Genomic DNA, 16,444 nt, shown 5'->3' with positions numbered 1-16,444 from the left:
TTTAGATAAATATGATTCTAATATCCTAAACATACTTAAGGCGTGAAAATTCGATAAATATATCCTTATCTTTCTTTGTTTTCACAATAAGTGCGTAAAAATAATTTTTATGTGCAAATTGACACCCTGGGATTTAATTATTATTTCACTTGACTTTATATTACTAAATCGATAAATTTCGAATTAGACTAACTCCATTCCTTGAGAAATAATAATTGGAAATTCTAATAACTAATTTAACCGCTAAATAATATAGGAATTTCTAGGAACCTTAATATTCAAGCTTAATCGATAATTATTCGATGAAAATGGTTTAGGTATATTAGAGTATAATTAGGCGTTCAAATCACACTTGGGGATGATTTTGGAATTAAGTTGGATTTGAGAAATTAAGTTGAGGCTAGGGAGCAAAGTGAAAAGACTAAAATGCCCTTACATTTCCATGCAAACCAAACGAAACCTCTGACAACAATTTTAATCACCGCAACTATCGGCCAATCACATTTTCTCCAATTCGATACGCAACCGATTCGCACACACGCAACCTCTGCTCCAAAACCATAAACCATTCTTTCTTCCTTCTCCAAAACCGCGGCACCATATTTTCTACTTCATTCCTATATCACAAACCACTACCGCAACTCCATTCCATTTCCTCTGCAACAATTCACTCAGACCACAGCACCTTCACCCTCCACTTTCCTCCTCTGCCGTGACCGAGAGTGAGAGAGCTCCTCAGCTTGAGCAAGAGAAAAGAAAGGGAGATGTGTGAGCTGCAATTCCTGTTCTGTCCGAGAGAGTGAAGTGAGAAAGGGAGAGAGAGCCGAGCCTTCTACTTCATCACCTCCTGACCGCATGCTAGAAATAAAAGTGAGAGACCTGCTGCTTTCCCTCATCTCATCCGCCAGCCTGTATAAGAGAAGGAGAGGAAACGGGCTGCACTTCGAACCATCCGAGAGAAGGAAAAATTGACAGCACCTTGTCGCGTGTATAAGCTGCAACCTGAGGTAATTTCTGAGTTAGAAGGAGTTGATTAGTGGTAGATGCAGTGAATTATGGTCATGCATGAAGTGTTTGTGTCTCGGATGATCAAACCAAAGCATGAGAAAATCTGATTAGGAAGAAATTGGAATTTGCCGTGGGACTGATTTGGAAAATGCAGATTTAATTCTGTCTCTTTGTAGTAGTTTGAGCTGATAGATGCATTTAACTAATTAAGAACAAGGTAATTAAGCTCTGCATGCAGCCCCTTGGTTCGGTTATGCTAGAAAAAAATAAGAATGAAAAACAATCTGGCCGCATGCAAGCTCATCCGAAGGTAGCAAACAGAATTTCTGGTTTTCTTGGGATAAATATGGCTGTTGTTTGAATCCGATTTTGAACTAGAAATATTGATTAGCTAGTTAAGTATTTGCATGTTAATTTTTAGCACCTAATACCATGAATTAACCGAAGGAAAAGTTGGATTTATGACCAATCTAATTGCTGGAAATCTGTTGAGTTGGCCGAGAGAGGGAAAGAAAGAATTTCCAGTTTTTCTCTTCAAATCTTGGCTGCAATTTTGTATTGTGGTACAATATACCTCATAACACAATAATCACCATATGCATGCTGAGTTTGAGTGAACAAAGTAATGAATTTTGTTAGGGAAAAGTTCGTTTTCCAAACTATCTATTTGCTGCAATTTTTCCAGTCTAGCGGATGGTGACTCTTTTGAGTTTTAATGGAAACTTGGTGAGTGGGCTCTATGAATTCCCACAATGACTTGGATGATCTGATTAGCTAGTCAAGTATTTGCTTGTCGGATTTGAGTACTTAATATCATGTATTAGCCGAGTAAAAAGTTGGTTTTATGACCAATTAGCTGCTGGAAATTCTGTTTAGCCGATGACAGATTTATTGTGGTGGAATTATTTGCCAAAATTACATGTTATTTGTTTTATTTCATGTCGGAAAATTTTGATGGTGGGCTCTATGAACTCCCACCCTTGGATTGAGGATGGATATAATGCTAGTTTAGTGTTTAAATAGGTAGATTAATGATACCTAGCTAGTCTAGACTCCAAAAGATGCATCGTTCAAAAATGTTCAGATTTGCCCTGTCTTAATCGCAACCCTTTTTACAAAATTTTGAGAGTTTCATGACTTGTATATCATGTTGATATGTTGAATATATGGTGTACAAAGTTTCATTGAAAAATATCGAGGTTTGGTTGGTCAAATAAATCGATTTAACAAAGCTAGTAAATCTGGAACTATTTCCGAAATGCTCTGACCAGCTTTCGTATTTCGGCCATAATTTTGAACTCCGATGTCGAAATCGAGTGCCGTCAGCGGCATTTGAAACTAGACATTCCAACCTTTCCGACAATATAAAATTCACATTCTGGTTCCATGTATGTGAGCCAAACCAACTATTTTAAGTCGGCTGTTCTGTTTCTCTGCTTTACAAGAACAAAATGCTGAGGCTGCAACTTGTGACTCGAATTCGAGCTAGTTGTGTGCCGAATTTCAAAATGATTTCTTCTATGAAATTATAGCTCTATGAATATTTTTTCCAACGCCTTAAACCATGCCAAATTCCGAGTTAATTTGAGTGATCTGTGATCAAAATATGAAACCTGCTCAGTCCTTGAAAACCCTGATTTTTTTAGACAGATTTGATGCAAGGTTTGGCAAAGACTTGCTAACTGAATATTTTGATGCTAAACACTTACCAAATGCACCATGAACGTTCTTTAAGTTTTGCCTAAACAAATGAACCAGGTTTGGAGGAATTTTCTTTGACCAAATGTCTGAAATGGAAAAACAAAAGGTTCAAGGCAGTTTTGTCTTAGTATTTGCGAAATTTTAGGTGTTTGATTGACCACCTTTCCGAAGTTATTTTTCCATGAAATTTGGTAGAGGAACAACTCTTATATGGTAGTATTATACTGCTAATTATGGTGTTATTCCGAGACCGATTCATGGGTCAAATAAATTACCAAAGTTCGAGACTTGATTTTGGAAAACCCTTGTTTAACAAGAAAATTTTAGTAACTTTGAGCTACCGTATCTTGGTGCTCAAAACTCCGTTCCTCATTCCGTTTGTTTTGTTATACTCTTGAATTACAACACTAATAGAGTTGCAAATTTCAAAAGCTATTTCCAAACAAGTGAATTTTGCCGAATTTCCAAAGTTGGCCAAAAACTAACTTAAATCTGCCTTATGAACCAAAACAGTAACTTTGAGCCCATTTTGACTATCTTCCATTTAGAATCATGAAAAAGTGTATTCTAGGAACTTTTAGCATTTTGAAGGAAGTTTCCAACGGTACCAAGTTTTCCAATCTTTGACATGAAAAAGGTGAGTTACGATTTTTCAAAGTATTGCATCAAAACTGAAATTTTCCGTATTCCAAGGAAATGGAGTTTTTCAAGTACTCCTTATTCCTTCGATAATATTCAAATGTCTTATCCTTGAATTTCATGATGTAGACTTAATTTCTCTTGTACCTTGAAACCCCGCTTGAGAATTTAGATTTAGGATAATTAAGACTTGTTCACGAGATTTTTCCTAAGTTTGTACTATGACACGATTTTCAACAATAGTAGGGATTGTAAATGATAGACTATTACTATTCGTTCAGGCGCATGCGAGGACCTTTAAGAGGATCCGACAGAGGACGCTTGAACTTCAAATTGAACCTATTGCCCTTGTTTGACTAGGTGAGTGTTCCATATAGGAATACGTAATTGAGTAAGTCTAGGACATGCTCATTTCATGATCGTTAAGTGTTTTACCATACTCGTGCCTATTTAAGAAATATATACTTGCATTGCATATCGACATGAATTGGTTAAATGATTAACCCTATCAAATAATCTTGTAAACTCAATATGTGCTTAGCCTGCTTATTTCATGCTTATTTGGTTAAAGTGCTCTTGTGACTCGTTATGTAACAATTTGGAAAATGAGTTCCGATCCATCGAAGTGCGCAGTGTGTACTTTATCACACTAGCCGTTCGAGTGGTGAAGTGTGTGAAATATTTTCTAATGAATCTGTGAATCTAAATGTGGTTGCGTCGTTGGGTGAATCCCTCGACTCGTGAATCATCACCGTAAAACATTTTCTCGTGAATCAAAACGTAGTAACGTCGTTGGAGTGAATCTCCTCGACTCTTACGTGGTAAAAGTGCAAAACGGCCAATGGCGGCCTATTAAAATGACATATGTCTACCAATTAACCGTAATTATCACCGTTTACCGTTTACCGTTTATCGTTTACCGTTAACCGTGTTTACTTACCATTTTCTAATATATGTGGTTACTGATTACTTGATTATCATAAATTATATGCTCATATGAAGTTGTCCATCATTGTTAGGCGAGTGTGTACTTTACCTCCCTCGACCTATTCAAATGATGAATTTTACCTTTGTCCAATTACTTTGTTACCTGTGCATGTTGTAAGCTATAAGCTGAACTTGGGCCCCGCCTCGGTTACTGACCTACTCGAGCCAGGACTGGGCTCGGTCGGGTAGGTTGGAACCCTGGACAACCGTTTCGGTATACTCGAGTATTACCACTGGAGGGATAAGGTGATGACCAGTCAACCGTGGGGATCCGGGAGTTATAAGGTGCAGATGACCGACAAAGTTCCACTGGAACACCGTATCCTTTTGTGTTTGCTTTACTATTGTAATGTTATTGCTCTCCTAGTTGGCATTCTCGGGTAAGACTCCTCATGAGCATTAACCTCTGAGATGAAGCAATCCTTGTAATGTTCTTCTAGTCGGACGAGCCACTATTTGTTTGACTGAAAATTTATGAAAATATATTTATATGGCCATTCATTCCAAAAGTACTAGTTCTACATGTGTTTTCAAAGTAGCAATTAACCGTGTAATGATTATCACCTCAAGGTAACATGCCATTGTGTAATCTAGAATCATGCATACGATATGCATAACTTACTTGACCTATTTGAACTGTTAGAGCGTCTTGGAACCTCACTGGGCTGTGTAGCTCATCCCACGTTGTGGTTTTCTTTTACAGGTTCTGACAACTGAGGAAGACTTGAGATCTACTTGTACTTTAAGCATGTAGTTTGAATTAAACAATGTAGCTTTTGTTTCGGGTTGCCACTTGAAGCTGGAAAAGTGTAACCCTTGAATTTGTATGTGGCTTGTATGAAATTTGTTACTTGGCTTATAAGGATGTATTTGAATTATATGTTTTGTTTCTTGGGTTGTAATCGGGAAGGTATTTTAAGAATCGACGTTAGCTATCTTAAGGCACTGCTATCTCTGAAGTTAATGTGATTCTAGAGACCGGCCTATTTGGAGGGAAACGATGTTGCAATAGATTAGGTTATACTTCGGAAGGACTTTTGCTAGCTGCTTGCGTGAGTCCTGGCGAGAATTGGGCAGACGGCCCGCCAACCCTCTGGTTCGCCTTAGGGGGAAGTGGGGTCGCCACATTTAGCCTCTAAGCACCTCAAATCATCTTCAAATGACATACCTTCGGTAATTTCATGGTTACCTCTATTCAAGGAGCTTTGCACATAGTAACCATCCATTGTCGATCTTCCACTTCTCATGCATTGTCTCCTCATGTTTTCTACTCTTCTTGAACCCCTAAACATGCTTTCAAAGTAATTTAAAAACAAGTTAAGTTAAGAAAAATAGATGACTCTAAATACATAAAAAACATATACCATGACTCAAAAAGACACTAAAAACAAAATTTAAGACACTAAATACTACAAACACAAGAAAAACAAGTAAAAATGTCTAAATTAATAAAGTTATTCTTAGCACCGATATTGACCAATCTTTCCCGGCAACGGTGCCAAAAACTTGACGTGCGCGGCGTATACATATACAATTAACTCATCCACAATCAAGTTTTATATTTATAAACTCCTAAATAACCCATACGCCATTTATCGCAAGTATACGAATCGTGAGCGAGTATAGAGTATTAAGGGTTAATCCCACTGGAAAGATTGCAATTACCGGTGTTTTTCAAACTTTTTTATTATCTAGACTACCATAAACATAAAAGTAATGAAAGTTAGCACTAGAAAGCTCCTAGAGATATGGAATTCCTTACTATTCTTGCAAATGAGATTACCGGTTAAGTGAATGCTATTATCTTGATTAGTTATGGCATAATTTCCTAATGTATGTGAAACCTACTCTCGTAGTGAATCAACTATACTTATAGCTAAACCATACCTATTCTTGTGGTTATGAAATTAATTACAAACTCATTTTTTCTATGAAATTATATGAACAAGTCACTAAAGTCACATAGGTGCACCTTTACTCTCGTGAGTGTACTCCCTAGGTTTATCACTTCCTTGAACTAGTGTTAAATTCCAATTCTCATTGCAAACTTAACACCTTTAGATAATCACAACTAATGGCCAGTTAATCATGATTAAAAAAGGAAAAGTGATAAATAACTTGCTCAAAATAACATCATCAAATAACCAAGTAAACATTACAAACAAGATATAGAAAGTTCATCCATAACTCTAGACATAAACTTTAACTAAACATATTAAAACACAAATCCAAAACTTGCATATTAACCATACTTAAGAATCCAATGCAAAAGATAAAGAGTTGGAGAAGAGATAACCCTTGTCACATGAGTTTCAACCCCTCCTTCTTCATCTCTATCTTCATCCTAATCTAGCCAATATACAAGAGTGGATAACACACATAACTATCTAAACTATTCTATACTATATTACTCTAACTAATGAACTAAGAAAAACAAGTGAAGACTACATTTTTTGTGAGTTTCTCTAGCCTTCCAAAGTTGTGAAAATTTTCTCCAAAGGCTTCTATAGATAGAGGAATTCAAGGTCAAGAAGAGTTGTTAAAGTTGTCATTTTTGGCTCTTGAATCTTCCATGAGTTGTCTTTCCAACTTTTCAACCTTTTTTTGATCAGATACAACCGAGATTGTAGCTGGAATTGAGTTGGAAAAGTTGTGTGAAAGCAAGGCAAGTTGATGAGTAAGTTGTAAAAGACAGGTGAGAAAACACTACTTGATAATACACGACTGCAACCCACATTTTCATTGAGTCACGTTTTCACTTCTGCACTACTTCAACTGCAGTTTTTTTGAGGTTGGACGCCGAACTATCCCTTGTGCAAAACATGAAAGTTGTATCCCTTTGAGTTAGCTTTCCAATGCCTTAAGAATCATCCAATTTAGAGCTCTGTGGACCAAGATATGACCAAAATACTAAAGACTGGTCAGAGCTCTGTTCCAGCTTATGACCACAGAATTTGCACTTCTGTATTCCAACTTTTTGACAATGAAAACGACTGATCTAGACTTTGATGTCTCATACCAAATGTAGATATGTCTCTGAGCTTCGAAATGGTTTAAGAATCACTTCCAACCAATCATTGTAGCTCAAGATATAGTCGAAATACCACCAGGTGTCAAAGCTGTGAAACTTGCTTCCTTTTGTTCTTGATTGCATTTCCTCTCTTGCACTTCATGTCTTCTTTAAACCACTTCAAATCGGTATCAATCATCCAATTATCTTGTCAAATCTCTCCCTTTGATGATTGAATCCTTAAACCTACAAAAACATGAAATTTTTACTGTAAAAGTTCATAGAAATGCAATTTTCACACTTTAAACCATAAAATGCATATTTTCACTAGAATCTTAGTTTATTAGCTATAAAACTAATTAAAACATACTGAAACAAATTAATAGAACACACTAAAAACACGTAAAATATATACTTGTCATTGGCCAAAAAGAATGGATGGAGGAATATCATCATACAATCTGATTGTAAGAGCATAATTGACCAAATCAGAGAGGGAAGGTTGAATGGCCATCTAGCAGGTGCTGTCCTGTTTAACATCTTTATGCTTAGCAAGGATTTTAGTTTTTGTGTCTTCTCCTTTGTTAAAAGGAGAGGGAATAGTATGTCTCACCAGTTGGCAAAGTTTGCCCTAAATTCAGTTTCTGAGATAGCTTGGATGGAGTTATTTCCAAGTTGGCTAATCAGTTTTGCCAAAAATGATGTAGGAGCCTTTACTCCAAAGTTGTAAACTTTCGTTTCCAGTAATGAAGTCTCCTATCGCTTGGTAAAAAAAAAAAAGTTAGAAATAGGTCACTTCCCATTGTTAACAAGTAAAAGAGAAGAACTTCAATTATTATTTGAAAGTTGAAACCATTGATCTCTTGGCAGTTAAATCTCAATCTTTGTGCTTGTTCATGGCCTCAATCTGAGAAGCATTTGAACATGAAAGTCCAATAGCTTGCCAACTTCTTGTTGCTGATATGTTGAAAACTGTCAAAACCCCAACGACTTGAATGAACATAGATAGTCCTGAATTGTTTTTCAGTTGCTTACGAGCTTAGTTTTCTCCTGGATTTGGCATTTCTCCTTAGAAGATTGCATATATATATTCACACCTCTAGTAAGGTCATATGATCAAACTCAACCATCCTTAGGACAATTGGAATGATAATTGGTCACGGACCAGATTATTCTTTTCTAACAGAAGGAATTTTATCAGCTACTGGATCCTTAATGGTCTCAACTTCCTTCCCAGGATTGGTTCCAAGGATATCAATAGATTCAAGAATCCCTGCAACTGTAATCAACTGATCAATTGATGTTTCCTTGTCTCGACTTCACATTCTTAGGATATGAATCATTTTTTCTCCCTATCCCTGACTGCCATCTTTCTTCAAAGGCTATGACTCTTCATCTTTTGTTGGCATCTGAATTGGCAAATTACTGTCATCATCCTTGAGGTATATGGTAGGATCCCAATGCATTCCCTCAATAATAATAATTGGTTTATCATCTTACATTGCTTTCATAACTACATCACATGAATTCAGGGGGTACATCTATGAATAAAGTGTTTGCAATGTAGGGTAAATCAAACATCTTGTGCAAAATTGGATTTGGGGCAGGATTTGGGGCAGGGACGGTCAGCCTGAGCAATTCTCTCACAAAAGGAAATGAGAGGACTGCAACAGGCCACGTATAATGGGGGCAACAGCAAAGGAAAATGACGTTGTTTTAGTAAGTGAGTAGGGAAAAAAATAAAAAAAAAAATTCAGGGGCCAATGGGCTCCGTTAAAATACCTTAGCTATCCGTTCCAAAAATTCCCGCTCAAATTAATGAGGCATGACTCTTCATCTGAAATGTTCAAATGAAATAGAATTTTGGTCTCCCTCCAAAAATATATCTTGTGAACATTCATTCACAATTCCAGAGTATCAGCAAAATAATATCCCTACCCCAAATTGGAAAGTTTGATGAGAAGTTTTTGGAGAAAGTGTTGCAGAAATATACTGAGGGGACACAAGAAATAACTGTTGTGGGACAAAAATTTTTCATAATGGCTGCCAAAAGATGGAAGTTGGTGCGATCTGAAGCAGAGATAGACTCAATCGAATTAGACTAAACCCAAAGGTAAGAATATTGCAAACTCATTGCACTATTTGACTTGTTTTACGACAGCAGGGGGATGAATTTACTTGCATGATTTTGTTTGTACAATTTGTTTAAGACAGTGTGACATGAATAATAAAATTGAAACTCTAGCGAAAACTCCTAAACAAGGAAATCATATGGGTAGCACAAGTTAGATACATTGAAAGCCAACTTAAAGAACGTATACACAGGGAACTTATGCATGCCAAATGTTTGTAAATTTGACTCAATAGACGAATTAAATGACTTAGGATATTTATAGGTATATAAAATGACAGGGAGAGTGTGAAGTAGAGGTGGGTGCAGGGCGGGTACTCGCCCCATTCACCATTTGGCTGACCCGACCCGTACCTTGCGGGTCAGCCATTTTCTGACCCTTACTCGCCCCGAATATCAGCGGGTACCCTATAACCCGCTGAGATAGGGTTGGATCAGCGGGTACTCGTCTCGCCCCGTTTATCATTTAATTTTTTTTAAAAAAATGATTTATATCAATTTAATTTTATATTTTACACATTCATCTAAGATTTAATAATTTTTTTTCTAAAAAAAGGTTTCCCACCAAGAAATAAGCATATGAAGAGAATATAAGATAAAGGAAAAAATTAAAAGAATTCAAAATCAATAAAAGTTTGAAATAAGTAGCACAATTTTTAATATATATGTTCCACATTAATTAAACTTTTTTCTATAAAATATAAGATCATGGCCTTTACAAATGAATCTTATAAATAAACTATAGTCTCTCATATTTGTAATGCAATTTGTTTAATAAAATTGCTTATTTAGTTCTAACTTATTATTTTATAGTGTGTGTATAAAAATAAAAATAAATATATATATGCGGGGCGGATCGGGTACCCGTGAATTTTTAATTATGTGACCCTAACCCACCCCGCATCTTAGCGGATACCCGATCCTCTTTTGACCCGATCAAATAATAAAAATCGGATATCCAAATTTTAGGATCGGATCGGATATAACGGATTTTCGGGTTAGCGGATAATTTTGTCCACCCCTAGTGTGAAGGTAATTATTACTTGCTTTTTTTTTTATTCTTGTTGCAGGATAGTAGTGACACTGTACAGTTTAAACTATATTACCGACTGTGTATGGGCGCTTACACCACAGTAGATTGACACATACAAAGATAAAAGATAAGTAAAGTGAGTTATTGTAAATTACACGAATGAAATAGGGAATACAACACTGCAATGCCTGAGTCACAATGTGTACATTTATGACTATAAACCGTAACTGTCATCTAACAACATGTATATTATCGGAAACCTATTGTGCACAATTGTGACACTATGCGACCATCACTCACATATATGCTTTTGTCATAGGTTTCAGCATCCGGAAAGTCTACCTAAACAAGGATTAGGATGGCTTGATAACATCAAGAAGGTACACTTGTTGCAAGGTATTCCATAACATGATTAAAATGATATTTGCCTACTCGTAATTGCTTTTAAAGTATGGTGTAACTTGTTGTAAGGTATAAATTTTACTACTTGTAATTGCTTTTAAAGTATGGCATAACTTTTGATAACTTATAAGATTTTACCTAGACAAGGTATGTGATGTACACCATGTTTACTGGAACGTATAGCATATTAGTCATTAATAACATTTATATCAGATGTTTTTACTAGATGGTTATTTGTTCCAATCGTCTATGAAATTGACCATTAGTGCTTATAAGAGTGCATTAAATTAGATAGATAGTTTATTTCAATGAACGGCAAGTACATAAATACTTAGTGAATGTACAATCTGATTGAAATAATGTACACCATATAACCGACCAAATACAATGTGTACAAATTATTGAATATGCGGTTTGTTGTTCACATGCATATTGCAATTAGCCGTTGCAACCACAACTTGTACTGATTTTTAGTAAATGTTTTTTACTTGTATGAGTAGTACTGATTTGTCTGTAAACATCTTATACTGTATGATGTATAAATACAATTAGTTTACGAAAATGTACATCATCTTAGGTATTAGTTATTTGAATTTGTATATTTATAAAAGATAGTGCAATGGTATGCATACCTTTGGAAAGGTTATTGGTGCTTTGACTAACTTGGGCATCTCGTTACAAGCAGCAGTAGATGTGTAATATTACTTGTATGAGTAATACTAATTTGCTTATAAGCACCTTCTACGGGGTGATCTATGAGGTACAATCAATTTATAAAAATATATATTATGTTAGGTATTAGTTACTTGACTGTGTATATCTGTGAAAGGTACTGCAATGATATGTATAACTTTGAAATGGTTATTGGCTTAGATAAGGTGTGTGATGTACACCATATTTATCAAAATGTACAATATTTTATTTATCAATACGATGCATAGAAATTGTTAAACATGCAGTTATTTGTTCACATGCATATTGCAATTAGTCATCACAGCAATATGCATAGTGCAATGGTATGCATGCTTTGACCTACTTGTGCATCCCCTTGCAGGTTGCAGTGGGTGTGTAATTTTATCTATATGAATAATACTAATTTTCCTATAAGAACCTTACACTGGATGATTTATGAGGTACAATCAGTTTATGAAAATGTACATTATGTTAGATGTTAGTTGTTTAACTGCGTATATCTATAAAAGGTAGTGCAATTGTACACAAATTTGGAACAGTTATTTAGCCCTTTGATCAATTTGTGCATCTCCCTATAGTAGATGTGTAATTTTACTTGTATGAGTAGTCTTTGTTTGTCTGTGAGTATCTTATACAGGGTAATCTATGAGGTACAATCAATTTACAAAAATGTACATTATGTTAGGTTTTAGTTACTTGACAATGTATATATGTAAAAGAGAGATTAGATATAACGCAAAAAAAGTAGTTACGTGAATTGGAATGTATTCTACAAACTTTGGTATAGTTGATATTAAAATTTCTCTGTAGAGTGTACACGTTGTTAGTGAGTATGGAGTAGTGCTATATGTTATGTACACTTATATGGTCATAAATTTACAAAAGTTAGTCGTTTAAATTTGTAATTGGTTGTTAGCCCTTACACACTATCACATGCATACACGTAATGTAAGAATGAATTTAATATAGTTATTCATTGGTTACATAGAATTCATATAGGCATACAAATTGGGGTTTGATTAGCTATACCTTGTATATAATTGTTAACACATTATATCGTATTCACCTTATTTTGCAGCATGCCATGGGCAAAGATAGCGTCTTTTGACAAATCAATGGATATCAATCAATGCTGGTGGAGCAAAGGCATTATATTGTATAATTAGATAGTTTCATTGTGTCAGACTCATAACACTCGTTAGAATGTACTTACATTTAGTTCTTAATGTATTACCACATGTTCATTCTATTTTACAATGTCCAAGAGGAAAAAAAAAGTTAAATTGCTAATTTTAGATTCTGTGTATTAGTATTGTATATTAGTTAGTATTTAAGTACTATTTATTGCTAATTTTTTAGTGTTAGCTCAATCTATTTTACAATATATCCAAGACAATAATTTCTATTCTATCAATTGGTAAAAAAAAATTATATTCTATTGGTAATTAGTAACATACCGATGTTGTACCCAATGTTGGTATTTATTGATTTTTCATTGCTAATGTCTTACAAACTGTTTAGCCTATTTTACAATATGTTTAAGGAACTAAAGATTTTTATTTCACAAATTGGTGAAAACTAGTTACATTTGGTTACTTATAAGTTACATACATGCTGATTGAATAAAAATTTAACTAGTCATCTATCACTAATAGCCAAACTGATATGTATTGAACAAAGTAAATAGCCTTTACAATTTGCATGAGCAGTGGTAAGATAGCACAGAAAAGGATAAAGAAGAATCCAAATGAAAATGAAGAAATATAAAAAGTGGGAACTATTGAGCTTGCTGAACCAATCCCACCATTTATAATTAGAAAAAAAAAAAGAAGAAATCAACTTGAGAAGAATAAATGGAGTAAGTGAAAATCAGTTAACAGCATTGTATAACTCTTTTAATTTCTTTTTATAGATTTTTGTTAGCACAACATATTGTAAATTTTCAATTTCGATTTATGCAAAATGTTATGTAGTGATAGGTAAGAATCCTTGTAGATATCATTGTAATCATCATAGATTTTCGTTCAATTTGTAGATTTGTTTGAAGTATTGTATATATCTATTAGAATTGTTGTGACGGCCCCACCTCCCCCTAGGGCGTACCCCAGGGTTCGGCGGGTTGCCTGCCCAACTCTCGCCGGGACTCACTCACTACAAACCTCAAACAAAATGCAATATAAATCTCAAATTTTACATCAAATTCTCCAATAATTACATATCATAAGCGAAGCGTCCACGCTTCCGCTGCGCCATTCTGATCCTTGATACCAGCTATTATACAAGAGGAATTCCAAATCTAAACTGTACAAAATATAGGCCATCCAGTCACGTGAATAAGTACTACAAGCCTTCCTTCGCCACGAGCCCTGTGGAGGGGAATAAAATATTTTTGGGGTAAGTTAAAAGCTCAGCGAGTAACCAGTAAAATCAGTAATCAAATCAGTTTTGCAATAGTCATTTAAAAATCAAAATGTTAAAGCAATAGTGCAAGCAATAAATGCTCTAGTTCAAGCAATAAATGCTCTAAAATTGTAGTTCAAGCAATAAATACTCCAATTCAAGCAATAAATGATGCTCTAGTTCAAGCAATAAATGCTCTAAAATGGTAAGTCAAGCAATGAATGCTCTAGTTCAAGCAATAAATGCTCTAGTTCAAGCAATAAATGCTCTAAAATTGTAGTTCAAGCAATAAATGCTCTAGTTCCAGTAATAAATGCTCTAAATTGCGTCACAAGCCATAAATGCTCCGCAACTGTAAAATAGTTCATCAGTAGCTCAAGAAACAGTTCAAAAGTAACTTTGAAAACAGTTTAGGGTCACTCACCTCCACGGCGCAGAAACCATCCATCATATATCATTGCCTTGCCCAAATCCAAGCCCTTCAACTCAAACTCAAAGTAATCAAATGCTTTCAAAGATCGGACAGCATTTCCCCTTAATTTCCTTACTTTTCCATCCTACAAGCAACACCAATTCATCACAAATCAACCACATACATATCATAGACTATCAAATACACCTTTCGGCACAAGATCCATAACTGAAGCTACCCTTATCGGATTGAATCGAATCTTATGGCGTTTCGAGCCAGGACATAAACCTACAACTTTCATGAAAACCACTCAGTCCAGTTCTCACCCTAACTAGGTCAAATTTACCAAAACAACTCCAGATTTTCCAGTTCGAAACTCACCGCGGAATTCAACTGGTAGTCCTGATTCATTCACTCATATCTCAGCATATACAACTCTCATTCAAGTGATTCCAAAGCCATTAGAAAGCTAAGACACAAGGCTATAAGTCTTAAGAAGACATCAACAACCAAATCAGTAGTATTCCCAGTCAACCTAACAAATTACCAAAACTGATTATCAGTTTCGGACAAAAACAGGACAGCAGGGGTATTTCAGTCTTTTCATAGGCTACGTTGCTCCGATTGGCCTGAATTTTTGCAGGCAACTATAAAATATCATTCTCTACAACTTTCATGTTTTGTGCTAAGGCTAGTTCGGCCTCTAACATAGGCAAACAGAAACGGGCAGAACTGAAAACAAGATTTCTTAAAATCTGGAATTTTCTCAAACCACCATAGAAATCACCAAATCTTCCATAAAATTCACATCTTTAACCAACACAAACCATTCATTTGACATCATCAAGACCCAAAAAAAAAGAATCCATTAGCTACTCACCTTGGAATCTCAGGAAAGGAAGCAATTTAGCACCACTTTCTTCCAAACAACTTCACAACCAACCTCACAACCACTAAACTAAAGGTTATATGGAGAAATTGGAAGTTTAAATGGTTGATTTGCTAGATCCAAGCAAGAAATTGAAGAAACAAGTTGAGAGTTTTCTTTTCTTTTCTTGTAGAGAGAGAGTCTGCCAAGAGGAGCTAAAATGAAGAGATATTTTGATCAAAATTAGCTTTAAGAAGGTATAAATATCTTGGTCAAAAGTCCAAGGGTGAATTGGATGGTGACAGTTGTCACCTTTTGGTTTAAAACTTATCTTTTTGTCTCTCCAATGATAATCCATATAGGTAATATCTAATTATCTCTTAGCACCTTGTAAAATAATATCACTTAATACACAACTCCAACAAGTTATCAAAAATATATTGCATTTACCGCACTAGCGGGTCCCACGTTCATAATACTCTTCAAAATTAACGTTGGCTAACTTGTATCAAGGAAATGATTTGAAAACTATATTTTCTTATAAAAATGTATAGGAAATTAATATATTGAAGAAAGATACAAAATTATAGACGAGGAAACAAAATAATGTCTCAAAAATATATAAAAATTTTCGGATTTTCACACTCATTCTTTCGGGGCGTCACAATTGTACATATTGTTATAACTAGAGTACTGTTCATTTGGTTTATTTTTATACGCATCACAGCTAATAAACTTAAGGATATTTGTTCAAAGATCAATTAAATGATAGAAGTAGCCCATAATTGACATTCTAACCATGTTTTTAAGGTTTTTAGTTTGGGGTTTGATAAAAAGGGAAACGAATGACGTATACTATGATTGGGTGTTACAAATTTGCTAATGGACAATTACTACCTTTTGAGATTATAATATATTAACAACTAAAATTTTACCTAAATCTACTATTTCCATAATAGTAGTATATGACTAGTTAAATTTGTGTTTAATCAACATGTATGTAACTTATAAATAACCAAATGTAACTGGTTTTCACCAATTTGTAAAACAAAAATTTTTATTTCCTTAAATATATCATAAATTGGACTAAACAGTTTGTAAGATAATAACAACAAAAAGTCAATAGATACTAACATGGGGTACATCATCGGGATGTTAAT

At 34.8% G+C, this 16,444-nt stretch overlaps 2 long non-coding RNA genes across 3 annotated transcripts; both read left to right on the top strand.

Annotated features, from left to right (window-relative positions):
- Positions 1-604: 604 nt before the first annotated feature.
- Positions 605-5,224, top strand: LOC140010219 (uncharacterized). The gene is made up of 3 exons (XR_011817500.1): positions 605-1,007; positions 3,630-3,708; positions 5,039-5,224. It is a non-coding gene; the product is annotated as an uncharacterized lncRNA (long non-coding RNA).
- Positions 5,225-10,622: 5,398 nt separating this feature from the next.
- On the top strand, positions 10,623-12,908 carry LOC140010275 (uncharacterized). Of its 2 annotated transcripts, none has more exons than XR_011817578.1 (2): positions 10,623-10,889; positions 12,683-12,908. It is a non-coding gene; the product is annotated as an uncharacterized lncRNA (long non-coding RNA). The 2 variants fall into 2 exon arrangements; XR_011817579.1 differs by having other exon boundaries at positions 10,623-10,905.
- The last annotated feature ends 3,536 nt before the right edge of the window (positions 12,909-16,444 follow it).

This window comes from Coffea arabica, chromosome 7c (genome assembly GCF_036785885.1).
Source record: "Coffea arabica cultivar ET-39 chromosome 7c, Coffea Arabica ET-39 HiFi, whole genome shotgun sequence".
NCBI lineage: Eukaryota > Viridiplantae > Streptophyta > Magnoliopsida > Gentianales > Rubiaceae > Coffea > Coffea arabica.
This window is presented reverse-complemented; position numbering and strand designations above follow the sequence as displayed.